This window comes from Symphalangus syndactylus, chromosome 6, assembly GCF_028878055.3.
Source record: "Symphalangus syndactylus isolate Jambi chromosome 6, NHGRI_mSymSyn1-v2.1_pri, whole genome shotgun sequence".
Classification (NCBI taxonomy): domain Eukaryota; kingdom Metazoa; phylum Chordata; class Mammalia; order Primates; family Hylobatidae; genus Symphalangus; species Symphalangus syndactylus.
In genome coordinates this window covers 69,010,905-69,016,904 of record NC_072428.2, presented here as the reverse complement: position 1 = coordinate 69,016,904, position 6,000 = coordinate 69,010,905, and positions in this window count along the sequence as shown.

Below are 6,000 nucleotides of genomic sequence, written 5' to 3'. Positions count from 1 at the left end.
AGTGTATAGCTAACCATTTTATACACAGAAGCCAATACTATGGAAGATAGAATAGGAAGACAGAAAAAAACTGGATCTTTCTTGACTTCTTTGAGCTACTGGATCATGTTTCACCATATTGCTAGACTGAATGTTTGCTAACATTCTTTTTATTGTTGAAGGTGATTTTAGTTGGAATTCTGCTACTTGCTATGCCAAATATTATGATTAATGCAATTGCCAAATAAATTTCCCATTAATATCAACTAACAAACCAAACACCACCTGCTGCCTCCCTATTATCTATTTGTATGATGCACAGTGTGAATGTTTGATGCTTCAGTTGCCAATGAGTACCTGATAAAATATCAGGTCTGCATCCTGAGAGATTCAGCTTTGTCCAAGAGATGAGGCTTCAAAATACATGAGACAAATGTTTGGGGAAGTCTAACTCCAAGTCTGAAAGAGACCTTGGAATTCATGTTTATTTGAGAGTAAATCTTGTGGTAGGAATGTGGTCTGTGATAATCCACTAAGGCCTCAGTATGTACTGCCACACTTTGAACTTTCCTAGAGCAGAAGAATTTCCACAAATTAGTCCCTGATTTAAACTTGACTCTTGTTTTGTTTGTTCTTTGCATGTTAGAGATCATCTGAGCCTAAATCACACTTCTTGATGATAACCAATCTGAACTCAGACCTTCAACTAAATTCAAAACATTCTAAGCATTAACCATTGATCTAAATTCAAACCAGTCCTGGGTCAAAATAGAGCAAAATATAGTTCTCACCTGATGTCTTCCTTATTTTATTTCCTTTATAAGAACAGAAGGAAGCATATTTTACCATTTCTTTCCTCTGTTTTGGGGAATAATTCATTCATTCATTCCTTTAGTTAACAAATGTTTATTAGATGTCTACCATGTAGCAGACAATCTGAAATGAACTAGAAAAAAGCTAGATTAAGTTTCTTAAAAAAATCACAGGGAAAAGCTCATCGAACCTTTAGGCAATGATTGCAGAATGATGTAGAATGATTGTATGATATTATGGAAAAAGCACAGGCTTTGAAGTCAGATACTACTGAGTTTAAACCTCAGTTCAATTTCTTACAGGTGATGTTAATTATGAAATTAAGCAATCCTTTTCTGAGCTTCAATTTCATTTGTAAAGTGGAGCTAATACTTATAGTTCAGGATCAGTCTAATAGTTAAATTCTAGTAAAAATGCTTGACACAAAGTAGGAGTACAATGAATATTCCTTCCTTTCTTCCTTCTGTCTCACCTTCCCCCTCCTTTCTTTTGCCTTCTCTTCTTCCTTTCCTCTTTTCTGTTTTTCTTCTTTCTTTTCCAGCGTCCTAATTTTCTTTTTTCAGGTAAACACGCTAATTGACTAAATTCCCATCCTCCAAAATTGCATTAAAATCTCAACAGTACTCCTTAGCACAAATGCCCTAAATTATATGCCTTTTAAATACACTATTAATTGGACAATTTAATCACTTTGAATAATATAATCAGGAATATAAATAAAAATATATTTTATGAGATATGTACTTTCTTCTCTTCCTAAACTACTACACGGATAGTATCTTCTGATTCTAAAAGTAGCACATCAATGAACAACTTTGAGTATGTCCATTGCCACTTCCCAGACATATCTTACAGGTATAACTCATGAAGAATATTTAGACATTCAAACTAATAAGCACAAAGGGTTGAACACTAAAAAGATGGTAGGAGAAAATATTTTAAACAAGATGCAGAAGAACATGAGAATTCAGTAAAGTCAATAAACTTGTTTATTTATCTAATTGACCATTCTTGATTTGAAATACTACTAGTTTGATTTGTTTCATTTTAGTAACTATAGCAGATAAAATGGAAATAAATGGGTTTTTCTTGACTCAATTTGCTTTTATTCATCTTGAAATGCAGTATTCATTTTAGTGCTTTAAAAATTTAGTCTAGCCAGCAGAACCCTCCCCACAAACACCCTACTCCCACTGCCATCACCAACAGTGTGAGGGTATGCAGGAACATTGCTACCCTGCTCCTGACAGTGCCCTGTATGTGTACCCTGCTGCATTGCCATGGCTATTGGCACACAAGATCAAGCATAGATCATGCTGCCACCACCCTGATGAAGTGTTTTGGCCAGCACCATACATCAGAGTGTTATGGCCAGCAGACCAAAAATACCTCAGTCTCTGTAGTGCAGCAGTTTCCTAACATCAAGGGGCCAGAGAACAAAACTAGCATCCCAGTGCTACCACCCAGAGTTAGAGCACATAGCTCAGGAATGCTGAGCTGAGCCTTGGCTCCCTAAAATCTTCCAGAAATGAAGCTAGTCAACTGAACCAATCTTATACTGCAATTCAATCTCCAAGGTCATCTAAGAAGACAAAAGCAAACAACCTCATCCAAAGGTCAGCAACTTCAATAACTGAAGGAACATTAGCCCACACAGATGAGAAGGAACCAGTACAAGAACTTTGGCAACTCAAAAAGCCATCATGTCTTTTTGCCTCCAAATGACTGTACTAGTCCCCAGCAATGTTTCTTAAACAGGCTGAAATGTCTGAAATGACAGACATGGAATTCAGAATATGGGTAGGAACAAAGATCCTTGAGATTCAGGGGGAAGTCAAAACCTAAACCAAGGAATCTAAGGAATGTAATAAAATGTTATAGAAGCTGGATCATGAAATGGCCATTTTAACAAAGAATCAAATTGATCCAACAGATTTGAAAAACTGACTTCAAGAATTTCATAATTCAAGTATTAACAGCAGAATAGACCAAGCTGAGGAAAGACTCTCAGATCTCAAAGACCAGTTCTCCAAATTAACTTATACTGACAAAAACAAAGAAAAAAGAATAAAAAATAATGAACAAAACCTCTGAGAGATATGGGATTATGTAAAGGGGACACATCTATGACTCATTGATGTCCCTGGAAGAGAAAGAGAGAGAGCAAGCAACAAAAAAAACATATTTGAAGATATCAACCATAAAAATTTCCCCAATCCTCACTAGAGAGGCCATCATTCAAATTCAGGAAATGCAGAGAACACCCCTACAAGGTACTATACCAGATGAACATCCCCAAGACAAATAGTGGTCAGATTCTCCAAAATCAAAATACAAAAAAAAAAATATTAAAGGCAGCTAGTGAGAAGAGGTAGGTCACCTACAAAGGGAATCCCATCAGGCTAACAATGGACCCCTCAGCAAACACAGTCTAGAAGAGATTGGAAGCCTATACTCAGAATTTTTAAGGAAAAAATTTTCGAACAAAAAATATAAAGCAGAAATAAGACCCTTTACAGATAAGCAAATCTAAGAAAATTTGTTGTCACGTGACCTGCCTTACAAGAGATCCTTAAGGGCCTGCTAAACATGGAAAGGAAAGACCATTACTAGTCACCACAAAAGTATACTTAAGTACATAGATCTTTGATGCTATAAAAGAACTACACAATCAAGTCTGCATCATAATCAACTAACAACACAACAGCAGGATCAAATCTATACATATCAATACTAACTTTGAATGTAAATGGGCTAAATGCCCCAATTGTAAGGCACATAGTGGAAAGCTGGATAAATATGTAAAACCCAACTGTTTGCTGTCTTCAAGAGACCCATCTCACATGCAATGATACCCATAGCCTCAAATTAATGGGATGGAGGAAAAATCTACCAAGCAAATGGAAAGCAGAAAAAAGCAGGTGTTGCTCTTCCATTTCAGACAAAACAGAACACAAACCAACAATAATTTAAAAAGACAAAGAAAGGCATTACATAATGGTATAGGGTTCAATTCAACAGAAAACCTAATTTTTCTAAATGCATGCACCCAATACAAGAACACCCAGATTCATAAAACAAGTTCTTAGATACCTATGAAGAGACATAACCACAAAATAATAGTGGTAGACTTCAACAGCCCACTGACAGTATTAGACAGTTCATTGAGGCAGAAAACAAAGATATTCAGGACCTGACCTCAATATTTGTCTAAATGGACCTAACAAACCTCTCCACCCAAAAGCAATAGAATATATATTCTTCTCATCAGCACATGGCACATACTGTAATATTGATCACACAATCAGCCATAAAGCAATTCTCAGCAAATGCAAAAAATACCTCAAAATCATACTAATCACACTCTCAGACAATAAAAATAGTGCAATAAAAATAGAAATCAATACTAAGAAGATGGCTCAAAATCATACAATTACATGGAAATTAAACAACCTGCTCTTGAATGACTTTTGGGTAAACAATAATATTAAGGCAGATACCAAGAAATTCTTTGAAACTTATGAGGACAAAGATAAAACATACCAGGATCTCTGGGACACAGCCAAAGCAGCATTAAGGAGAAAGTTTATATCACAACCACCAACATCAAAAAGTTAAAAAGATCTCAAATTGACAACCTAACATCAGAGGAACTAAAAAAAAAACAAGCAAACCAACCCCAAAGCTAGTGGAAGACAAAAAATAACCAAAATCGGAGCTGAACTGAATGACATGGAGATGTGGAAAAACCACTCAAGATCTCTGAATCCAGGAGTTTATTCTTTGAAAGAATAAATAAGATTGATAGATCATCAGTTAGACAAATAAAAGAGAAGATTGAATGACATGGAGATGTGGAAAAACCACTCAAGATCTCTGAATCCAGGAGTTTATTCTTTGAAAGAATAAATAAGATTGATAGATCATCAGTTAGACAAATAAAAGAGAAGATTGAAATAAACACAATTAGATATGATAAAGGAGGCATTACCACTGACCCCCCAGAAATACAAAACAAAACACCCAGAGACTACAAGGAACACTTCAACACACACAAACTAGAAAACTTAGAAGAAATTGATAAATTCCTGAATACATACAAACTCCTAAATTGAACCAGAAGAAACTGAATCCCTGAATAGATCAATAACAGTTCCAAAATTGAATCAGTAATAAAAAGTCTACCTACCGGAAAAACCAAGGACCAGTTGAAACCACAGACAATTCTTCCAGATATGTAAATAAGAGCTTGTATCATTCTGCTGAAACTATTCTAAAAAAAAATGAGGATCAAGGACTTCTCCCCACCTCATTCTATGAGGCCAGCATCATTATGATACCAAAACCTGACTGAGACATTGCAGAAAGAAAACTGCAGGCTGCAGGCTGCAGGCTGATATCCTTGATGAACACAGATGCAAAAATCCTCAACAAAATACTAGCAAACCAAATCCAGCAGCACATCAAAAAGGTAATCCATCATGATCAAGCAGGCTCTACCCCTGGTTTGCAAATTTGATAAACACGTGTAAATGAATAAATGTGATTCATTACAGAAACAGAACTAAAAATCAATCCACATGATTATCTCAATAGATACAGAAAAGGCTTTCAATAAAACTCAACATCCATTCATGTTAAAAACCCTCAACATCTAGGCATTGAAGGTACATCTATGACAAATCCACAGCCAATATCATACTGAATGGAAAAAAGCTGGAAGCATTCTTCTTGAGAAAGAACCCACTCTCACTACTGCTATTCAATATGATATGGGAAGTTGAATAGCCAGCTTGATCAGACAAGAGATAGAAATAAAAGGCTTCCAAGTAGGAAAAGAGGAAGTCAAACCATCTCTGTTTGCAGATGATATGATTCCTCATACAGAAAACCCCATAGTATCTGCCCAAAAGCTCCTAGATCTGGTAAACAACTTCAGCAAAATTTCAGGATACAAAATCAATTGCATTTCTATATACCAACAATATCTAAGCTGAGAACCAAGTCAAGAACACAATTCCATTCTCAATAGCCACAGAAGAATAACATACCTAGGAATACAGCTAACCAGGGAGGCCAAAGATCTCTGCGAGAATTACAAAACACTGCCGAAAGAAATCAGAGATGACACAAACAAATGGAAGAACATTCCATGCTCATAGATAGGAAGAATCAATATGGTTAAAATGACCATACTACCCAAAGCAA